Raw genomic sequence first — 24476 nt, forward strand, 5'->3', positions numbered from 1 at the left:
TCCCTTACTTTCAACTTGGTATTTCTCCATTTCAGTGAGTTTTAGTTTAACAATTGAATGGAGCTACCTATTCTTGTATTGTACAGTATTTGGAGGAGATTGTTTCTCTGCTGCGCATGGGAGTAAGTGCAGTCTGAGATCCATCAGAGAATATACAAACATACTTTATCCCATCACTCCCAGACCTGAATTACAGCCACATTCCTTTGAGCCACTGAACTCCCATTGAAGCTCAATGAGCAGATGGAGAAGTCAATGCTAGGCAACTGAGATGCCCCCTTCCCCACACTTCTAAGCCTACGATCTTGTAATGAGATGCACACACAGATTGACAGCTTTACTTATATGGAGCCCCCCTAGCTTCAGTGGCCCACTGTGTGAGCGGAATGCCAAGATCTGTCCACGTTCATCTGGTTGCAAGTTTGGGTCATAAGTGTGCTACTTCTACAATGTGAGTGGAGAGAAAGCCAGACCAGAAATTGAATCATATCCTCTAATCAGCGCTTAAATTCTCATACAGTATTTCCTGGAGCGCCCCAGTACTCCCTCCATTCAAGGTTTGGGATTCAGCTGTGGAGTAGCGGGTCTTGGGGGTCCAGCCCTCTGGGAGGCACTGGGGCTTGGGACTTCAGCCCCATGGGAGGTGCCAGGGCTTGGAAAGTTCCAGCTGAGTTTAAGCCCTGCCTGTACTGTGGATTAGAAACAACCACCATTTTATCTGGCAACCCAGATAACTGAACTAGGGGTCTCTAGCATTGACAGTATGAGTCACCACAACTTGAGATAAAACTCTTTAGCTGGGGCTGTAACAGACCTGTATCCTCTGCAGATCAGCACAGAAGGAGACCTGTAACACACACTCATCAGTGGGTTACAGGCATATGTCACATTCTTGAAGCAGTGGGTTCCGTAAGGACTAAAAAATCAGGCCTGTAGTTTGATATAACCCTTCACTCCAGTACAATTCATGTCTGGAGACTCTTCTGAAGCTTCATCTGCTAGTGTTTCTCCATTGGGATTGTTTGGCACACATATATGAATGGAAAGTCAGAGAAACATCTTCATTTCTAGATATAGTACGATGTGGGACGAGGAGATCTCCAGCTGCTTGGATATTTTTTTACAATGGAATAAACAAAAGCCTTTACTATTGCCAAGGCTACATAGAACCATAAAGATCTTTTAAATTCCAGTTTCATAGAAGTAAAAGGATCATATTGTTTTAAAGAGTAGATTTCTTGCTGTAAGTGTTTATATTTAACAAAGATTAGTAGGACATTAAAATATATTATGAAAGATTTACACATTTATCAATCCCGTGACAAAGGTAATTTATATCCATGAGTAAAGACATGAGAAATTCCTTTCCTGCGGAATAAGGGTTCATAGTGAGACCACCTACTTCTTTCTCCCCTTCTGAAGCCATTAGATGTATCAATTATTTGTTTTCTAGAAAGTGCTGTATAAGAATCAAGGAAGGGATGTTATCTCAGTGTTATAGACTGAGATTTACTGAAAAGTATATGTGCTCCTACTCCTAGATAAGAGAGAGAGACAAGTTCTTTGCTATCATAAATTGACATAGCTGTGTTGACTTTAATAGAGCTACATTGATATATACTAGATAAGAACCTACGGCCAGTTTTTCCAGAGGCATTTAGAGACCTAAAGATGCAGATGGACACCTAATGGGATTTCAAAATTACCTAGGCACCTAACAATAACAACACACTTTGATGCCGGAGGTCCATAGTGCTGAGTGTCCATGATCACTGTACAGATTTACTCCCGGTGTCTAAAAGCCACACTAAACTACTACTGATCTGGTGCAGCAAGGTTAATCATGGATGACTGCGTGACCACCCCCAGTCCATGATCACAGTCCTGATCTTGAGTCCAATCTTCAATGAGATATGTGTGAAGACTTTGTCTCTGAGGCAAGTAACATGAGCAAATGAGGCCAGCCACCAGTGGCCAATGATGACTTAATGATCTGGATGATGAGATGGATTGCACCCTCAGCAAGTTTGCAGATAACACTAAGCTGGAGGGAGAGGTAGATATGCTGGAGGTTAGGGATAGGGTCCAGAAAAATAGAAAAATTGGAGGATTGGGCCAAAAGGAGTATGATGAAGTTCAACAGGACAAGTGCAGAGTCCTGCACTTAGAATGGACAAATCCCATGCACTGCTACAGGCTAGGGACCGACTGGCTAAGAAGCAGTTCTGCAGAAAAGGACCTGGGGATTACAGTGGACGAGAATCTGGATATGAGTCAGCAGTGTGCCCTTGTTGCCAAGAAGCCTAATGGCATTGCCGGCATATCAGGGAAAGGGAATTCCCCTCTTTTCAGCACTGGTGAGGCCACATCTGGAGTATTGCATCCAGTTTTGGGCCCCCCACTACAGAAAGGATGTGGACAAATCAAAGAGAATCCAGAGGAGGGCAACGAAAATGATTAGGGGGCTAGAGCACATGACTTACGAGGAGAGGCTAAGGGAACTGGGCTTGTTTAGTCTGCAGAAGAGACGAATGATGCGGGATTTGATAGCAGCCTTCAACTATCTGAAGTGCGGTTCCAAAGAGGATGGAGCTAGGCTGTTCTCAGTGGTGGCAGATGACAGAACAAGGAGTAATGGTCTCAAGTTGCAGTGGGAGAGGTCTAGGTTGGATATTAGGAAACACTATTTCACTAAAAGGTTGCTGAAGCCCTGGAATGGGTTACCTAGGGAGGTGGTGGAATCTCCATCCTTAGAGTTTTTAAGGCCCGGCTTCACAAAGCCCTGGCTGGGATGATTTAGTCAGGGTTGGGCTTGCTTTGAGCAGGGGGTTGGACTAGATTCCAACCCTAATCTTCTATGATTCTATGATTTCAGGCCTCTTGAGGCCAGTTCTTGATGACACATCCCTATTACTGAAAAAGTCAAGCCATCTTTTACCCAGTAGTAGCTGCTGGCAAAACATAAAATGCGTCCAGCCTCCTGATGTCTTGCTTAAGCAACATCCACGTTTCAGATCCATATGAGAGGATCAGAAGTATGCAGGTTTGGTCAATCCATACTTTTCTATAGTTTCACCTTCTTTTGGCTCCAGACTCTATAAAGGTCCTTCATGGCTGTGGCTGCTTTAACCAGTTCTCCTTAGGATGTCTGTCTGGCTGCAACCATTTGATGACAGTTTACTGCCTAGATAAAGCCATCCACTAATTCCATGGTTTGTCTGGAAGCACAGATGTCTTGTATCAACTGCGTCAACACTCTGGATTTTTGGTTTTGCCCAAGAATCCCTTAGCCCAATGGCAGCTACCTCATATTAGAAGCTCTCTAGTGTATCTTTGAGATCGTTTGTGTCCTGACCAAAGAGAATGACATCATCCTCATAATCCAGGTCAGTAAAAGAGGTTGAACCAACAGTTGTACCAATATTTGTGGAGATATTTTCAAAGAGCCAATCCATTGCACAGCAGAACAGTGCTGGGAACAGGAGGCATTTCTGCTTCACCTAACTCCCATTGATTTCTGTCTAACCTGCTTCAATGCTTTTGAAAATCTCAGTAGGCACTTATCTGCATCTTTAGATGTCTAAATATCTTTGAAAATCTGGCCCTATGTGACTTGCCCAAAGTCACACCAGAAGATTCAGGAGAGTCCAAGATGACCCATGTGTCCTGAGTCCCAGTCCAGTGCCTTAACCACAACATTATCCTTCTTTCCAGACCTGAGAGATAAACCTGGCTCTAAAATCATAAGAACATAAAAACATAAGAATTGCAATACTGGGTTAGACCAGTGATCCATCTAGTCCAGAATCTTGTCTTCTGATAGGGGCCAGTTCCACATAGAATCATAGAATCATAGAATATCAGGGTTGAAAGGGACCCCAGAAGGTCATCTAGTCCAACCCCCTGCTCAAAGCAGGACCAATTCCCAGTTAAATCATCCCAGCCAGGGCTTTGTCAAGCCTGACCTTAAAAACCTCTAAGGAAGGAGATTCTACCACCTCCCTAGGTAACGCATTCCAGTGTTTCACCACCCTCTTAGTGAAAAAGTTTTTCCTAATATCCAATCTAAACCTCCCCCACTGCAACATGCTTCAGAGGGAATGAACAGAACAGGCCTATATCTTGAGTGATCCATCCCCTATCATCCAGTCTGAGCCTCTGGCAATTAGAGATTTAGGAACACCCAGAACCTGGGGTTGCATCCCTGATCATCCTGGCTAATAGCCATTGATGGACCTCTCCTCCATGAACTTATCTAATTCTTTTTTGAACCCAGTTTTACTTTTGACCTTCACAACATCCCCATGCAACAAGTTCAACAAGTTGACTGTGTGCTGTGTGAAGTACTTCCTTTTGGTTGTTTTAAACCTGCTGCCTATTAATTTCATTGGGTGTCCTGTGGTTCATGTGTGATGTGAAGGAGTAAATAACACTTCCTGATTCAGTTTCTCAACACCAGTCATGATTTTATAGACCTCCATCTGATCCCTGCTTAGTCGTCTCTTTTCTAAACTGAACAGTCTGCACTGTATTTAATCAATCCTCCCTCTGATGGAAGCTGTTCCATACCCCTAATCATTTTTGTTGCCCTTCTCTGTACTTTTTCCAGTTCTAATATATGTTTTTTGAGGTAGGATGACCAGAACTTCGCGCAGTATTCAAGATGTGGGTGTACCATGACTTTATATAGTGGTGTTTTCTGTCTTTTCTATCCCTTTCCTAATAATTCCTAACATTCGGTTTGCTTTTTTGACTCTTGCTGAACATTGAACATACGTTTTCAGAGAACTATCCATAGTGATTCTAACGTCTCGCTCTTGAATGGTAACAGCTAATTTACATCGCAACATTTTGTATGTATAGTTGGGATTATCTTTTCCAGTGTGCATTACTTTGAATTTATCAACATGAAATTTCATCTATCATTTTGTTGCCCAGTCACCCAGTTTTGTAATAACTCCCACTATGTCATTTTAATCTTGCTTCAGTATAGCCATCCTTAAGATGAGGATAGCACTTACCCGTCATTTAAGGGCATTGTAAGGACTAGTTAATGGGCCTGATCTTGTGCCCATTGCAAAACTCCCATTGATTTCTATGGAAGCAGAATTTGGCATATGTTTTAAGTATTTTCAAAATGTAAAATAATACATTCCTGGCTACCAAAGACTTATAAGTTGTCACTAAATTGCACACCATGTCCACTCTGAACTTCATGGCTGCAGTGAGACTAGAAGCCATATACTCATGCTTCAAAAGGACAGGCCCCTACCACTTGGGCTAAAGAAAAAAGATTCCATAGAGAAAGTCCATGACATACAATTCAGTTCTACTTCAGTCCATTCATACAGGCTAGGGAGTTCATTGGATTCTACCATGGAAGATACCATATCACCATTAAATATCAGTCTTTGCTATGATTAGATCTAGTTGAAGTTTTATGTATTTTGAATTTTGATGAATTTTTTTTAAGAGAAAAATATTCTGACAAAATTTTCATTGACTTTTTATTTTGTTTTGGTTTAGCTTTCAACGAGCTTTGTAGCTGGTTGAAATTTTGAAAACAACTGTATTGACGTGTCAAACTTTTTTAATTAAAAAAAAATTTTGAAAAATGCCCACCAAATTTTGTTTTGTTTTTCAAACAGCTTTAGCCATTACTCTGCATTCAATTGTAAATAATCCACAGACTAAAAGTCAGATTACCCCAAATGTACGTGGGACTGAGATAAAGTTTGCTTTAAAGCCAGGCACACTTGAGAGTTATTGTTTCAGAATTTGTGCACTGGAAATATACTATTGTACTGTAATAGAACTGATATCAGTTCAAAGTTCCTCATTACCAGAAACCTGTTTTGACAGTGGATGGAGTTCAGAGAAGAACAACAAAAAACAGTAATTGCAATGATTTATCAGGATTAAAAGAACTAAATGTGTATAGCTCAGATAAGCAACAACTAAGGGGGAAGATGGTAAAAACTTACAGACTATAAGCATGGGCAGAATGTAAACACCAGAGGGATGGAATGGGCACTTGTGTCTAGAATGGATGGGGTGAAATTAAAGGGAAAACTGAAGCTGAATTTTAGGAAAAAGGGTATTGCCAATGAGATATATTAGGTTGCAGAATGGTGTCTCAAAGGGACAGACTGAAGCCTCATTGTTTAGGGATTTTAAAATGTGGTCAAAAAGAACAGTAGAAAACAAAATATCGGGAAGAATCCTGCATTTGCATGTGGATGACATAATAAAATAAATAATAATATAATATATATTTCTTATCACGTGCTTTTTATCAGTATATATCAAAGTACTTTACAAAGGACACCAGTATCATTATCTTTAAAATCTATCTTGTATGACAGGATTCCAGAAGCTACGTTTCCTACATTCCAGTGCCACCTTATTTCTCCTCTCAACTTACAGATCACTCCGTGTTGTGTTCTTCTGACCAATGGCCTCTTCCATTCCCTTCTTTCTCTGAGAAATATATGCCAGAGAGAAAATAGGGAAGGGAAATAGTCTTCAGTCTTTATCTTGCCCTCAAGAAAAGTACCCACCTGCCACAGGGAAGTCCCAGCAGTAAAAACTCAAGACATTAGACGCAAACAGCAATGATCATATTCTGTAGCACATATTGTCACCAGTGATAATTAATAATAAAAATCTCAATTGCTTAGGAACTTACACCCTTTCCTCTTCCAATTTAAGTGAATGGGAGGTTTAATCAGTTACTTTATGTGACCAAGTTTGGACTGTTGGTGATTTATCTAACATATTGTATGCTGCTTTTAAAAATATGTGAAAATAATGTTTAAGTTGCAAAGTCCAGCACTCAAAAGTTAGGAAATACCACAATTAACGGTACCCATGAAACCATAATTCTTCTTTCCTGTACACATACATAATAATTCAAACTTTAATTATGTAATCACTTAGGATATTTCCACAGGACCCATAGCTTACACAGTACACACACAAAAAGCATTGCTCATTGTAGGAGCAGCTATTCAATATTTCTTTTCATCATCACCAATCAATGAAGGACCCAGGTTTTATTTGTTTCCCAAAATCAAAACCCTGCCCTGAACACAGAATTACTAATTTCCTCACAGGCCTTTCTCTGGTGCTCATCACTGTACTATCTAAGTCTCACAAACATTACTGAATTTATCTTTGCAACATCCCTTTGAGGTAGTTCACCATCTGTAACAACCATCACTAAGTCACAGAGAGATGAAGGACAAAATGTACAAGTCTCCACTATTGCTGGGTACCTCAGTGACTGGACAACCAACTTCAGAGCCCTATACCTGTTACTGAAGAAAGGGGCTGGGGAGCATGTGCGGTGCAGATAAAATGTTCATATATTTTAGCAACCAGCCCCTTGCTAGCTCTACTGAGCAAAACACAGAGGAGAAATGGTGATTTTTCAACAGCTGCTTACTCAGCCAAATCTGAGTGGATTTTCACTGGGACAGCGAAATTCACTTCCCAGACCCCGGGGCTACCTCTCTGACAATTTTCAGGTTTCTGCTACAAATCATGGAGACTCTAATGTTCTTTAGAGAAATAGTTGGAAGACTTTTATACTAGAAAGTGTAAGATAACCTAAATATAGGGGTTGCAGCCTCTCCCTGTATAATTTGTGTGTGTGTGTGTGTATGTGTGTGTGTGAGAGAGAGAGAATGAGAATATTTAGCTTTAGTGCATATTCTGTATCTTATAGTTTCCCCCCATATACAAAGGGAAAATAAATATTTTCTCTGTGAACTAGTTTTATTTTCAATTCAGAAAACAACAGCACAAGAACAAACAAAATTAATGTCTCCACATTCTGAGTGTGTCCTTTGTAACAGTCTACCTTCACCTCAACACAAAATGGCTGCCAGTTCCTGCAGATATCAGAGTCTTTAGAAATTTAAATACAGTGTACACAAAAACAAAATCACGAGAGCTGCATAGCTAATTGGTCCATGCTGTCCATTAGAGTGGCACAGGAGCACCATTATATACAAGGTTGCGTCACAACTTCTGTTTAAAGCTCGACCTTTCTAAGTCCTCTAAAAATGACATGCTTAATCGGATTTCTTTGAAAGTTGGTGTGTATCAGAAGCATGCCAGAGAGGGTTAGTGAACCAAAGTTGGCATCACTGAATCTTGGAGGTCCAGAGATATAAAACCCCATTCAACCTTCACTGTGAATTTCCTGGTTTTCAGAAGTTTGTATTTTGTTCAATTCAACATTCTGCAAGGAGACCACATACCAGCAAGCAACCTGAATTAACAATTGTTTTTGTTGTTGTTGGGTTTTGGGGTGGGTTTTTTTTGGCCATTGAATACTAGTAGACAGACCACATGAGGTGATTACAAATCTCTCTCTCTTTCCATTCATTAAGGAGCTTTCTAGTCACAGCAGATTATTTAGAACAGGGGTTCTCAAACTGGGGATTGGGACCCCTCAGGGGTCACGAGGTTATTACATGGGGAGTTGCGAGCTGTCAGCCTCCACCCCAAACCCCACTTTGCCACTAGCATTTATAATGGTGCTAAATATATAAAAAAGTGTTTTTAATTCATAAGGGGGGGGGGGTCGCACTCAGAGGCTTGCTGTGTGAATGGGGTCACCAGTACAAAAGACTGAGAACCATGGATTTTACAAGCTCAGTATTTTCCAGTGCCTGGTCCGGGAATACAGAGACACAAAAGCCATAAGAGGGCTGCTAAACACAATGTCAGTTCTCATCTGGAAAGCAACATCTCATGGTCTTCTTACCACAAACATGACCAGGGAACTTTTTTTGTAATGATGAGAAAGCTTTGTCTAGGCCAGATTCTAAGATTTACTGGGATCCCAGATACTGGAAGAAGGAATCCAGCTACAGTTTGCTTTCTGCCTGTTGTCCTACTACGCAGGAGGAGGGGAGCAGTTTGTCAATAAGTCATTTCATTCTCTCCTGGACCCCCTGCCAGAAAAGGACAGGGCTGATATGTCACTTGCATGGGATGCGAGGTTCCTGAAAAAGGTGTGATGAATCAGATAAGTAGGAAACTACCATTCCTATCACACACACACACCAATGACCCTCCCCGTGGAAATGGAGACACATTCCCTTCTCCTGGCTGGAACATGGAGCAGGCAGAAATACTACAGAAGACCCAAACATAAGAGCTAACCTTTTTCTGAAGGAGCAAAGGCCACATGGCAAAATGGGAACAGCCAAGAAGAGGGAGAGACTGCTGGGGAACCACATGCAATGCTCACACTGTGTGAGAACTGGCTGTGACTGATGGACATTGCAACCAGGTCAGGACTGTGCAGAACCTGAGGGGAAGCAACAGAGACTGGACAGGGAGCCAGTGCAGAGAGGACACGCCCCTAATTTATCTCAGTCTGGAAACCTGAAAGCTCCTATTTGTCTCTAGCAGAGATTGGGCTGAACAGGTACCCCAGGCACTAGTCCTGAGGAGCCCTAACCCCCTACTGGCCTGCCCCTTCCTCCTCCACCCACCCCAAATAGGAGCCAATATTGTTTTACCTTAAATTACAACTGTTTAATCCACTGCACCTTGGGTACAGTGCAGCCTTACCCTTTCTGCCAACCCTTGTAAAATATCCCTTAATTTAGCCATGTGTCTGAGTCATTACTGGGCCCCACCAGAGCTAGTGTCTCTAAGGCCTTGCATGTCAGGTGTACCTGGCACATTACCTGTGGTAGGGTCCTCCACCTGCCTCCTTAGTAGGGTACAGCACCTCACCTATTTAGACCTGTCTCTGTTTCTCCTTTTCAGGACTCCATAATGACTCATCCGGTGCAAAGGCAATTTAAAGAAGTCCCCTCCTGGGGTCCACTTCATCTAGTCCTTATGGTGTGGTGTTCTGTCCCATCTATTGGCACCGGGACTACTTAGAGAGAGTTAAATGAGTTTGATCTACAGCCTTAGCTCACAGCCAGTTGGCTTTTAGCTCATGCACTAAGCTCCAGAGGTCCCCAGTTCAATCCCGCCTGCTGACAACCAGGGTCCCTCAGTGTTACACTTACACACTGGCCTCCAGTGCCCAACCTTAGTTCTGCATTTCCCCTGAGGTAGAGGGTCCCTAGCCTTCTTTCCCAGTGCTGGACTGCAGTTCAATCTCTCTTCAGGAGCCAATCTTGCCTCCTGCAACACTCACCTTCAGCTACTTCCTCGATTCAGCTATTGCTTCTCAGAATTCTGTGTCCTGACCATCCCCCCTTCTCTCTCTCTCCAGCTTCCTGCTGCTCTTCTCATGGAATTACCTGATCTTTCTCAAAAATGCCTCTTTAGTGACTAGGGTAGGCTGGCCCCAGGCATCTCACCCATAAGGGGCAAGCCACCCTGTTACAGTGTGCTGGTATAGTAATAAGAGAAGAACCAGATCAGGGAAGCATTTTAATTCAGGAGAGCACTTAATGAGCTGAACTTTAAACATGTGCTTAAGTCCCAATGACTTCAATGCCACTTAAGCACATGCTTAATGTTGAGCACATTCATAAGTGTTTTCCTGGATAGGACTCAACTTAAGCATGTGATGGAGAGATTTTCTTTATCAAGGACCTTGCCTTGCTTGTGTTTGAAGCTGGTGCTGGTGTAAATGAACATTTGGGCCTTTCGTTGACAAAAGATTCAACCAACTCCGAGACCCAGCTCCTAAGTCGGTGCTTAAATACCAAGGTGAGAAGCACCACAGAATCCCGAAGCTAGAGAGAGAGATGGATGACTCTGCTCCAGTGTGTGAAAAATAAACACATTAAAAACACCTCCTTGTCCCAGGCTGGAGTGACATTTGAAGCGTTAACAGCCTGTGTCCCCGGCTGCAGACAAATCAGACTCCCATCCCACTCTGCAGCACATCGGTCCGACACGTGACCCCCCACCTCCTTTAAAACTACAGAGACATGATATTCGAACACCAGCAAGCAAGCCATCCATACAAAATGAGCACCATGACAACCATCTGCCAAAGCAGACACCCGGGGTGTGTGACGTGCATCACCTCGGTAGACATGATTGCTTAGCAAAGCAACTGTTCTTTGGAGACTTGTGAGTATTTAGTGTAACTTGGAAACTATTGCCTTGGCAAGGATCAACATGAATTGCCCATGTTGCAGATGACAATCAAACACTGGCGACAGCAAGATAATAATGATGTGATTAAAGAAAAATGTTGATCCTTATTAGTGTTGAAACCACAGATGGAGGCTGAAAAGAAGTTAAAAATCCAATTTAGTTCACATCCTTCATACTGTTTGTTTCTTTTTTTGCATTATAACTCAGGCAGTGAAAACAGAGCAGGAAGTTTTGCTTTCTTTTTCTAGTCGGATTCTCTGCACTAGCAGGATGCGGTTTGGCTTCCAACAATACAGGCCCCAAACCTGGAAACGTACACACCTGTTTATAAAAGTATAACTGCATTCAAAAAAGAATTAGATAAGTTCATGGAGGATAGGTCCGTCACTGGCTATTAGCCAAGATGGTCAGGGATGCAACCCCAAGCTCTGGGTATCCCTAAGCCTCTGGCTGCCAGAAGCTGGGACTGGATAATAGGGGTTGTCTCACTTAATAAATTGATCTGTTTCGCTCATTCCATTGGAATCATTTGGCACTGGCCACTGTCAGAAGAAAGGATACTGATCTAGATGGACCATTGGTCTGACCCAGTATGGCCATTTTTATGCTTAAATGTAATACTCAGATGAATAGGCCCACTGAAAGCAATGCCAAGGATTTATTGCCCTGCCAATGAATTCTACTGAACAAAAATAAGTTCCTGTAAAAATAACACTCTCTTCCCCAAACTATGCAATTTGCCTGCAAGTCAATGAGCTTACTCACATAAGTAAAGCTAAGCACATGTGTAAATGTTTGTAGGAGCTGGGCCTTAAAAGCTATTATTTAAATTAAAATAGAGTTTCACTGCATTTAAAAAAAACCCCACAAAATCATATATCTGCTTTTAAAAAACATCTTCTAAAAATTAAATAAAACCCTACATTTAGGACCTAAAATTTCCTGAGAATGGCCCTTTAAAGGATTTCTCTTTTCCTTCTTGCTGACAGTAGATACATTGCCTAGTTTTCATTGCTAAATTAAATTCAGCATTTTTTGTACAACATGATTATTCCTTTGCCACCAAGTAATTATCTAAAAAACAAAAAAGAACAATAAAATGTATGAATTATAGCAGAGAACTCATGGCAGCTGCTCTCACTTCTACAAGTTTCTTTTTATTTAGTCATTTTCATCTCTCAGCATTTTATTTAAAAAGTGATCCTTTTTTGTATTTAGTTTGTTTGGGCTGCTAGTTGCACCGGAAGGAAGTGGCTGAAAACTATTTTATGGGAACCCAGGATTATTTATGGGAATTCACCCTATAGAACAATAAATCCTCTATAGAGGAGGTGGAATTTTAAGTTTCTAGAAGTGTAACTTTTGTTGTGGGAATGATAGACCACCTGAAAATATTGATACACTGTGGTTAGTTAGTCCTCTCTAAACTATCAACAGATTTACAGGCTAATGGAATCTTACTTATATACCTAGTGCCTGTATTGGTGAAAGTTCAGCCAGAGATAGGCTGAATAATGGATACTTTTGCTTTTATTTTACTAACAAAATGCTTGTTTCAAAGTCCGCCTGCGTCAATGGAAAACCCCCCACTGACTTCAATGTCCTGTTGATCAGGCTCAGATTGAGATCCCGACCCAGAAAAGCACTTGACTAAGTACATGACATTAAGGATGCAAATAGACACAATGAAGTCAGTGTGATCACTCATGTGCTTAAAGTTACACGGATACCCAAGTGCTCGGCTGGATTCTGGCCATTAAAACTGCATCAACACAGGCAACATGCATATTGAATGTAAACATGTTTCCCGCTTATTGGGACTAATTGTGATTGTTTGTGTTGCAACTGTATGTCTCCCTGTGTGCAGACATGTTACGCTTGTGGACTGAAAAATCCAGTGATCTAATTTTGAGTTTCCTTACAAACATGCTTAACATTTATTAAAGGCAATAAACATATGCCAAAGAGAGAAGAGAACAAACCAGCTGCCTAACTAGCTTTCAAACACCTCTTTAGCACCCATCTTGGATTCTATTAACCTCTTGAATAGGCTGAAGTCATGTACCTGGATCTCTACTGAACATTATTGTCACTTACACCCGTGTGCAGGGAAAGCAAAGTGGGCGTGATATACTGTTTAATCATAATGTAGCATTTTACACTCATTTTGCTCAAGTGCAAATGGCAACATACAGTGCAAAGCAGTGAATCAGAGCCAATGGTGATTTCACAGATGTAACTAAGGGCAGATATCAGCCCACACTCTTAACAACCTCCATTATATTCTATTGCCATTTTATGACTGCTCAGCACAGCAGAATCAGCTACAAATGGATTTTGCCACTTGATTTTTTACACACTATTTGCAAAAATAGAACTGCCTTTGCAAATAAGAAAGAAGCATTTACAAATAGGATATCCTCATTTAAAGCACTACCAGCAGTCTCCCCATTATTTACTTCGGCAAGGTGCTGCTAAAATAGCCAAGTCCATTCTTTCGACCCCATGCTAGAATGATCTGCAGCGCAGTCACTATTCACAACATCAGCTAGTTTTCTCTCTCTCTCTCTCTCTCTCTCTCTCTCTCCCTCCCCTTTCTTTATACAAAGCCATACTTGGTGGATTTCAGCTGCTATCCAGCTATTTGGCAGAAGGATGTGAGAAACCGGCTTCTTATGGGCTTTCAATATGTATGGGATAGAGGGAGCGCAGCAGTTCTTCTTTTTTCCAAGAGAGATGCCACTGCAGCAGCTCCAACAACAAAAATGCACAGTTGGCGGTTTCTTTATTTTCATCTTTGCAGCACTGTTGGCACCGAACTCTGCAATGGATACATTAAAATGGTGTCTGCCTAATCCCGCCGAGAGATTTGATTGCAATTTAGATGATAGTATTTTCCTTGATCAAGCTTAAAAACATTGTGCCTTTTAAAGCCTGATCATCATTTTGGCATAATCAATTTTATGATGTAACTTTGGGGATGTGTTCTTTAATCTCTCAGGCACTGTTTGTGCGGCAAGATGGTAAAGCCATTGCTGGTCCATACAGGAATGTGTCACAAAGGGGTTTTTCTTCTGTTGTGATTCCTTTTAATAGGATCACTGAAGCGAGCATAGGAAACACACTGTATTTCAGGTCTACAAAAAAGGAACTTTTACTTTTTGAAGTGCACTACATCCGATGAAGTGAGCTGTAGCTCACGAAAGCTTATGCTCAAGTAAATTGGTTAGTCTCTAAGGTGCCACAAGTCCTCCTGTTCTTTTTAAAAAAGATAAGCTCTCAGGTGGGAATAACTTTCAGACACTATGTCCAAAATATACAAAAGTAGTGATGTGACTATGAACATGTGTTTGAGTATGTTTTTGAGACACTTAATGTGTCTGCAGTTGGGCACCCAAATAATGAGACATGAAAACTCAGTGGCCATTTTTGAAAACTGTACCTGTTTCAGATCAATGACAAGGACAGTTTGTATCCCACTCATCCAACACATCTGACCATACCTCTGCTTTGTATTGGAAGCTGCTGTGATATTGTGCTTCTTCAGTTGATCTTACTGACACACGCATCACAGAAAAAGAAGAGGAGAAAGTCTTCATTGCACAAAGCAAACTTCCAACAGACTGAAAAGGAGTACTTGTGGCACCTTAGAGACTAACCAATTTATTTGAGCATGAGCTTTCGTGAACGAATATCTTTTTGAGAATACAGACTAACACGGCTGTTACTCTGAAACCTTCCAACAGACTGGTAGATCTAGTTCAGGAAATACAAAATAGTGTGACATATTGCTCATCTATTAATCTAACAACCAACTCTTGCTATCAAATTAAAGGGACCAAGGAAGAAGTCTAGAATAGGGTCTTATTGGGTCATTTATGACCTCCAGAGCTCCCCTAACTCTGCAACAATGGTTACATTTCTATTCCTTAATCTTCTACCCATGTTCTTATGCCACACTCATCACCTTGGTATCAGAGCACCTTCCAAGAATGCATTAAGTTTAGCAACTATTGTGTGTGATTGTTTCCTTCTTTTTCTTTTCCTTTTCCCATTGGGAAGATCGTGTGTGGATTTTTCTTTGAATATTGATGTGTTGTATGTTTATATTAGTAGGTCAAAGAGGTGTGTGCCCTGCACTTGATCAATGCACAATGGTAAGGTTTGTGGTAATTCCTAGGTCCCATGGGAGTTCATTCCACAGTCTTGGACTGACCCCTTGTCAACATCAAATAAAACTTTCCCTTTGCAGTAGACAGTTACAATGTGCCAGAAGAGTGGGGCTGATGACCATGGCCCTCAGCCCAAGACATTTAAGCAATCATTTAGTTATCCTGGGTCCAGAAACATTGAGAACCTTGTATATAAGGAGTACGATCTTGAACTTGGTGAATTATTCTATGGGAAGCCAATGTGAAGAGTTGAGGACAGGTTTGATGTGCTCACAGTTGCCTGAGATGTTGAGGAGACATACTGACATATTCTGAACAACTTGTAGTTTCCTGAGGCCACATGGCTTCATGCACAGATGGATTCTATTGCTGTAGCCCAGCTGGGAGGCAATGAAGGTATTGACCCACATGTTAACTAGTTCAAAAGCAACTCATGCTATCCCTAGTGAGCTCTGAATGCTTGGGCGATTGGGAATGTGGGTGAATGTGCATGTGGTATGATTGAGCTTCTTCCAACCCCTTCAGGCAATCGTTTTGCCCCTGAAGCATCAGATTTGATGAGCCTTCCAACATTTTCTTAGCTTCCATAACTGCAAATCTGTTATTAACAGTCATAAAATTACTGAGACCTTTTCTAAAAAGCCAGCTACTGCAGCTGCCTCTGACCTCCTGCAACAGCAAATTGCTCAAGTTGACTATCTGCCACATTAAAAAAAAAGAAAGACATTATTTCTCTCATTGGTTCTAAATTTACTGCCTCAATTTCAGGGCGACAAAAGGATGGAATGACTCTTGATCTCCCTAACTGGCATAAAAAAATGAACAAAATGAATCAAAGTAAATTCTCATGTAAATAATGTACTTAAAATGTGATTTTATATTGATATATAGTATCCAGTACTCAATCACTTTCTTTTGTATGTGACTTTCCCCTTTGTCAGCATCATCAAAAGCTCAGGAATAGTGCTCATAACCAAATACGAGCACCTCAAAAGTTGGGTTTTATAGAGAGGGCCAATTGGCATTAGATGCCCAACTAATATTGACTTTCAATAGGACTTAGATGTCCAGTGCCCTTAAGCCCCCTTGGAAATTCCAGTGAGACTTCTGGGAGAATCCCCCATAAAGTCAGGCTGGGACTTCATTTAGAGTTAAAAAGCAACCAGCTGTATTATGGTTTGTAGGCTTCACCACAAAAATCCTACCAGATGGGGTGCGAAATAAAAAATTCTTAGAAGTCTCATCACTCAAACACACCTACCCTCCATTATACAATCTGCTTGGCTTTACCCTAATATCTGTAAAGAAGGTTCCATCTAGTGCATCACAGTATTAAATTTGTACACCATTAAGACAGACTGATTTTATTCTCTTCTACCCTTAATGTTAAATGTCTAGTAAAGATTAAGAGACCCTGCTCAGTGACTTTTGATGGTTTCCCTATGTTTGGTGATACACGTTTCAATGTTTTTTATATTGTTATTATTCTCATGTTTTGTGTGTGTGGGAGGAACCACACTGAGAACAGTATAGATTGAACTCCTCTTTCGAGCTACAGAACAGTTTTACAGCACGTTTCCTCCAAGGGCCTCAGAGCATTTCACAAGCATTCATGAAGTAGTCCTCACAACACACCTGTAAAGTAGGTATGTCCCTATTTCAGACTGAGAAACTGAAGCAGGAAGACAGCAAGTGGCTTGCCCAAGTCACAAAGCAACTCACTGATATATCCAAGAATATAGAACCCTGGATCTCCTGATTCCCCATTCCATGCTTTAGCCACAAGTCCATACTTCACCTATAGAATGTCAGTGGCAGTCCAAGATTCCCGATATTGCTCTGCCAATATGCTTCAGACTTCTATGAAGAGATTGTTTCTAGGATAAAAAGGTAGAACATTCCCCCATAGTTATCAACGCTTTGTCTTTTTTTATGAGATTGCTAACAAGGTTCCAATTAGTACTACTCTGTAATTCATGTGTTGGTCAGTCGATTTTAAATGTCCTAAGCAATGGGACATCCATAATTTCCTATGGAAAAATATTTCAGTATCTAATTTACCTCAGTGTCATACAGCCTAAACGGCCCTTTGTTTAATCTCATCCCATAGCTTCTAGTTACATCCCTTTGAAATGCCAAAGGTTCCATGAATGTACTTGACTTAATCTGGAGGAACAACAAAACTGACCTAAGGTTTTTCAGAGAGAAAATCTTGTACAGTATGATGCTCATAAAGGTTCCATTGACAATATTATCACACTAAAGGAGCTGCAGACCTGGTAAGATGCTAATTACACAGTTGTTAGCGAAAAGGACAATCAGTCAGATATTGAGCGCTCTGTTCCTAGCTTTGCTCCTGAGTTGCTGTGTGTGACCTTGGAAAAGTCATTTAGTAGAGATGGTCCAAACCAAAGTTTGGGGTACGGAATTCACAATTTAAAAAAAATCCCTCTTTTTTAATTATTCTTTTTTTTTTAAATCTAAGTTTGCAGTTTCAAAATTTTAAAAAAATTCAGCCAGATCTATAACATGGTATTTCAAAGAGGCAGGGGTGAGTGTGGGGGGGGTGATTTAACTAAAATTTCATCCACATTTTTTCCCAGTTTTGAAATAGCACTGAAAATTTTTAAAGTTTGAAAATCTTTGACCAGCTCTGGCACTAGGGTTCTTCTCTTGCACTGAGTGAAGTCAACGGAAAAGTCTCAATGACATCAGTAGAAGCCTGAGAGGTGCTTAATCTCCCCATGCCTCAGTTCATGCATCTGTAAAGTGGGCAGAAAAAACACAGTGCCTCCCTGGTGGCACTCTCCCCTAAGTCCTATTGAAAAATACTTTAGGATCCCCAAGTGAAAAGTGTGACCTGTGTGCAAAGTATTAGTATAACGTAAGACCCATACACTTGCAGTGATGTCAGAATGGTTCTGAAATCTTTTACTCTCAGGTTCACTTTCCCAGCCAGAGGGCAGAACTCTCAATAGCTCATTCTTGGCTAACCCATCTATGCACACATCATCTTTCCAATATGCTGCTGATGTACAAATTCACAGGATACCTACAGTGCTTTTATTAAAGACACAAATTAGTTATTTTACTTAACCGAACAATGGACGTATTACCTGCCGGAATGCCCAGGCAATTTCTATAAATAATTCTGAGTGCTGATGAGTTTGGTTTCTATGCATTTTATTTTACCTTTTGTCTTAGTGGGGAGGACAGCCTGCATTGCTTTGAACTGGGTTAACTCCTTGAGTGCAGGTGCTTAGGACTGTGTGAATACTCTGATATTGATTGGCTCAGAATTCCCACCATTAGGTGTTTTACACACACAGAGTAATTTTATAGGGCCTGCTCCAAACCCATTGAGAGACTTCCCATTGTTTTGGATGGGCTTTGGATCAGGTCCATATTTCTATGAGACAGATAAACATTTACCATATATACTGGATCATAAGCTGGTTCGTTTATAAGCCGACCCCTCCCCCGATGGATAAGTAAAAATGGAAATTTTTATGACCCATTCATAAGCCGACGCTATAATTCAGGTGTCAAGGTTCCTCCCCCACTCTGAACTCTAGGGTACAGATGTGGGGACCTGCATGAAAAACCTTCTAAGCTTATCTTTACCAGCTTAGGTCAAAACTTCCCCAAGGTACAAAATATTCCACCCGTTGTCCTTGGACTGGCCGCTACCACCACCAAACTAATACTGGTTACTGGGGAAGAGCTGTTTGGACGCGTCCTTCCCCCAAAAATACTTCCCAAAACCTTGCACCCCACTTCCTGGACAAGGTTTGGTAAAAAGCCTCACCAATTTGCCTAGGTGACTACAGACCCAGACCCTTGGATCTTAAGAACAATGAACAATCCTCCCAACACTTGCACCCCCCCTTTCCTGGGAAATGTTGGATAAAAAGCCTCACCAATTTGCATAGGTGACCACAGACCCAAACCCTTGGATCTGAGAACAATGAAAAAGCATTCAGTTTTCTTACAAGAAGACTTTTAATAAAAATAGAAGTAAATAGAAATAAAGAAATCCCCCCTGTAAAATCAGAATGGTAGATATCTTACAGGGTAATTAGATTCAAAAACATAGAGAACCCCTCTAGGCAAAACCTTAAGTTACAAAAAAGATACACAGACAGAAATAGTTATTCTATTCAGCACAATTCTTTTCTCAGCCATTTAAAGAAATCATAATCTAACACATACCTAGCTAGATTACTTACTAAAAGTTCTAAGACTCCATTCCTGGTCTATCCCCGGTAAAGACCAGCATATAGACAGACACAGACCCTTTGTTTCTCTCCCTCCTCCCAGCTTTTGAAAGTATCTTGTCTCCTCATTGGTCATTTTGGTCAGGTGCCAGCGAGGTTACCTTTAGCTTCTTAACCCTTTACAGGTGAGAGGAGCTTTCCCCTGGCCAGGAGGGATTTCAAAGGGGTTTACCATTCCCTTTATATTTATGACATCAGGGGTTAGCAAACTTTGGCTCCCGGGCCATCAGGTTAAGTCACTGGCAGGCAGAGACGGTTTGCTTACCTCGAGTGTCTGCAGGCATGGAGGTAAATCTAAGTAAACAAAGTATCCCGGCACACCAGCTGCTTACCCCGATGGACCGGGACAGCAATGGTTTGGGAAATTTTTCTCTGATGGGGGGGGAAGCTGGGGGTCAGGGGAGTAACCCCTGTGACCACCCCCCATAGGACCCTTCCCCTAGCCCAGGACCCCCCCACTCTCCCCATTCCATCCCTTCCCACCCTATCTGGGGAAGGCCAGGGGAGGATGTCTCTGGCCTGGATGGAGCTGCTCCGGCAGGCTGGGCAGCGTGGCTGCAGCCTGCTCCGGCAGGCCAAACCAGGTGGTGCGGCCGCTGCATGTTCTAGCAGGCGAGGCTGAGTGGCACGGCCGCAGTGTACTCCGGTGGGCCGGGTAGCTCTGGGGAGCAGGGCTAAGCAGCACGGCTGCAGCCTGCCAGCCCCGGAGCTGCAGCTGCTTCGGAGGCTGGGGGGAGAGCAGCGTGGCCAGAAGCAGAAGGACTCGGCCCCACCTCTTCCCGTTTGGCTGTGGGGCCTCTCCTTGCTCCCTCTGTTAGGGGGAGGGGCTGTGTCCCACCTCTCCCGCTCTGTACCTGTTCATAAGCCGACTCCCTTCTCTTATGCTTCCCTTTTTTACTAAAAAAAAAATTGGCTTATGAATGAGTATATACGGTACTTCGGATTAAGGCAGAACAACAAAAGAAGTAGTAAATTACAATGGGTGTGGGGGAGGGGAGGGAAAGAAAGATTCTGGTCCTAAGCTGCATTGAAGCTACTTTGCAGCATTACAATGGCACAAAGTGGCCTGGAAGCAAGTGAAGCTACAGAAGCATCACAGTATGCAGAACACGATCCAGTGGCACTGTGATGATGTAGCCGTTCCTATACTACTGTCATTCCTGGCTGAGAAAATAGTGAGCCTGATGGAAGGAATAGCTGGGGCTTCCCCTATCTTAGGAGACCTCTGGCTCCCACAATGGCCCCTTGGGACCACTGGTGGTCAGCAAGTTGTGCTGGTAGACTGGAACGACGCACAGCCATCCCAGCATCGGCAAAGCAGTAAGGTAGCTTTCAGCATATTTTCATGCCCCCACCTTTCTTATAATACAGGGTATGCGCCTTAGCTTCAGAGCCAGAGAGAGCAATATGTGACTCATTGTGTAACATCTCCACTTAGAACTATCTTCTGCAGCATTTGAAACTGCCTCTTCCTTGCCCCAGCCCAGTAAATAGACAGGAAAGACCGCAAACTAGGTTTGTGCCCAAATTCGAATATTAGTGGGTTTTTTCCTGCTTATTTGTGCTCATATTTATATTATTTGTGTCTTAATACATTGCTTAATAAGAAAAATACAGGATTTAGCTTTATTACATTATTTCCAGATCTTGGAAGGTGGAAATACCATTATAGAGACTTCAATTTCATGTTACTGTAGCCCATTGATGGCTCCATGGCATTTAAAAATAAGCCGGTGAATAACAAACCAAAGTACAAATGCCAATGAATAGTTATGTATTCCTCGTCAAGTAGTGTACTCACCACTGTACACAGCAAAGGAGAGATTGAAGTTATACTCTAAGAGTCTGACTCTCTTCCCACATTAGATCAGTGAAAATCAGGAGTAACTCCATAGAAATTACACTGGTGTAACAGGAGAATTTGGCCCTAAGAAGACAGCACAAGAATCTACACAGACAGCACCTCCAGTGATCAGAAGTTTCACAGGATGGGACATAGTGCTTTTAAAATGAATTTAAATAAATAAAACTTTAAACTTAAAGTTATGAGCCAGAGTCTCAGCTGGTGCACGCTGCCATAATTTGATTATTTGAAAGGAGCTACATCAATTTATACCAGGTGCTGATTTGACACTAATCCATAGGAAATAAACATACCTATGGGTGCCCTTTTTGGCATGTAGGGCCAAGTCGCTCCCCATAGTACCATGCTTTTGTTACAGCACCATGAAACTGGTTCACAATGCAACATCATCGTAACACCAGATGTTTCCATCACACCATACCGCAGTCACTCTTCACCATGCCCTACTAAACTACTCTGCTGATTCTTTGGGGGACCATTTGTTGGCCCTGTTCGCAGAACTTGGCTCGACCCCACTGAAACTGGACTGATCTCATAAAATACGCGATAGCAGTCAGCCGCTGTGCGAGACCATTGCCCAGTATCCCAATGGAGTACTGAAAGAAGTTAGGCTTTGTGACTGTTGCATTCTGTAAATGCACAGATGATTTGACCATTAAAAGAACACTTTGGTGACTGGAATAATGCTCCAATCCGTTGCTCCATCAACAGCCACAAAAGCCCATTGGATCCTGTGCTGAGCTGACTACTTCCTTTCTTTCAGTGAAAAGAAAAGGAGTACTTGTGGCACCTTAGAGACTAACCAATTTATTAGAGCATAAGCTTTTGTGAGCTACAGCTCACTTCATCAGATGCATATCGTGGAAACTGCAGCAGACTTTATATATACACAGAGAATATGAAACAATACCTCCTCCCACCCCACTGTCCTGCTGGTAATAGCTTATCTAAAGTGATCATCAGGTGGGCCATTTCCAGCACAAATCCAGGTTTTCTCACCCTCCACCCCCCCACACAAATTCACTCTCCTGCTGGTGATAGCCCATCCAAAGTGACAACTCTTTACACAATGTGCATGACAATCAAGTTGGGCTATTTCCTGCACCTGATGATCACTTTAGATAAGCTATTACCAGCAGGACAGTGGGGTGGGAGGAGGTATTGTTTCATATTCTCTGTGTATATATAAAGTCTGCTGCAGTTTCCACGATATGCATCTGATGAAGTGAGCTGTGGCTCACGAAAGCTTATGCTCTAATAAATTGGTTAGTCTCTAAGGTGCCACAAGTACTCCTTTTCTTTTTGCGAATACAGACTAACACGGCTGTTCCTCTGAAACCTTTCTTTCAGTGCTAATTCTTCCTTAGACACACTCACACACACACAGTAACTTAACAGATGCTGCTGTGACAATATGGTCTGATACACAAAAGCCATATGTTCCCTAAAAGCTGTTCTCTCAGCTTCAGAGATTTTGCTGGTGAGATAAGTGGATAGGCATATTCGTTTTGTTTCCTTCCTGACCCCTCTTTTTCTTTTTCAACTCATGGCTGCAAGTGGCCAGCAAAGCCGGCAGAAGCCCAAAGCATTACAGCCCTGTGCAGAGAGGGGAAGGCAGGGGGTGTGGGGGTGCTAATCATAGATTCCCACTGCAAGACAGAATCTGCGGTGGCTCTGAAGTCCAGCCCACGTGAAGTGTAAATAATGCATGCTGCTAAGAGACATCAGAGGGAATTTTTCTCTCTCAATGAATAACTTCTAAAACAAAACCCTCCTTTGTGTCCATTACATAGAAATCAATAAAGAAAAAAAATGCAGACCTGCCACATTGTTGATGCCCTGTGCAAGTTCCCCTCCCCCAGCCCAAAGATGCTTCACCAAAAGAATCAAATCAAAACGCCGACTAATGAAGAGCATGCTGGGTTGAACAAAGAAGCCTTAAACCTGGATTTGAATGAGACCCGTGTCCGTCAGTAAATAAAGTTGGTGAGTAGCTAACATTCAGCAGACCCGTTTATAGGTTGCAGGACTCCCTATTCCACTTAGGAAAAAACACAAAACAAAACAAAAACAACAACAACAAAAGGAGAAGCCCACAAGGCGAGAATTTCTAAGAGCATTTATGTCCAAGTCATGGGAGTTGTGTGGCTAGCTCACTTCTAAAGCCTTGGAAAATCTCCCCCATAAATAACAATAATCATCACAGAGTTTCCCAACATCAGCGTCTTTAGACAACTACATATGTATCTGGGAATGTGAATACTTACCTGGATAATTTTGTCCTAAGTGGGGTGTCTACAATTAGGCACTTATATCCATATTTAGGAACTTAAACAATGACATGTCTGATTTTCAGAGGCATTAGCACCCTCAGCTCCCTGGAAAAAAAGCCTATACCTTTATGTTTAGCTTCCTAAACATCATTTATGGGAATTACTAAAGGGCCTGATCCAAACCCCACTGAAGTCAATGGAAAGACTCCCATGGACTTCAGTGGGCTTTGGATCAGGACCCAAATATGTACAACTTATGGTAGATACCTGCATTTGAACACTGGTCCCATTGTTATTAGAGAGGATTGAAATTCCTGAAATTGAGATTTCAGTGAAACTTTTCATCAACATTTTGAAGACAAAAGGGAAAATGCTTGTGACACAAAGTTCTGTGACAATTTCACCCCATTTTTTGAAAAAAATCAAATTCAGATAAAAAACGGGGTGAAGCATTGGCAAAATATTTTTGCAAAAAATACATTTTGTTTTTCATGCAGCAACAGTAATGTTTATTTTTGTTGTTATTTGATATTTTAACCAAGATCTTTTCGTAGGCAACCAAGTTTGAAAACTAGGTTCCAAAACACAAAGATTTAGGTCCAAATCCTTCAGTGAGCTGAAATAAGACAAATTCAAATCAGCAATAGGGCACACACTTAACAGGGAGGTTGATTAACCAGTGGAACAAACTACCAATGGAAATGGTGGATTCTTAATCAAATGACATATTCAAATCAAGGCTTGATGCCTTTCAAAAGAAAAGGAGTACTTGTGGCACCTTAGAGACTAACCAATTTAT

This window comes from Lepidochelys olivacea (genome assembly GCF_965140295.1).
Source record: "Lepidochelys olivacea isolate rLepOli2 genome assembly, chromosome: 5".
In the NCBI taxonomy this organism is placed as follows: Eukaryota; Metazoa; Chordata; order Testudines; family Cheloniidae; genus Lepidochelys; species Lepidochelys olivacea.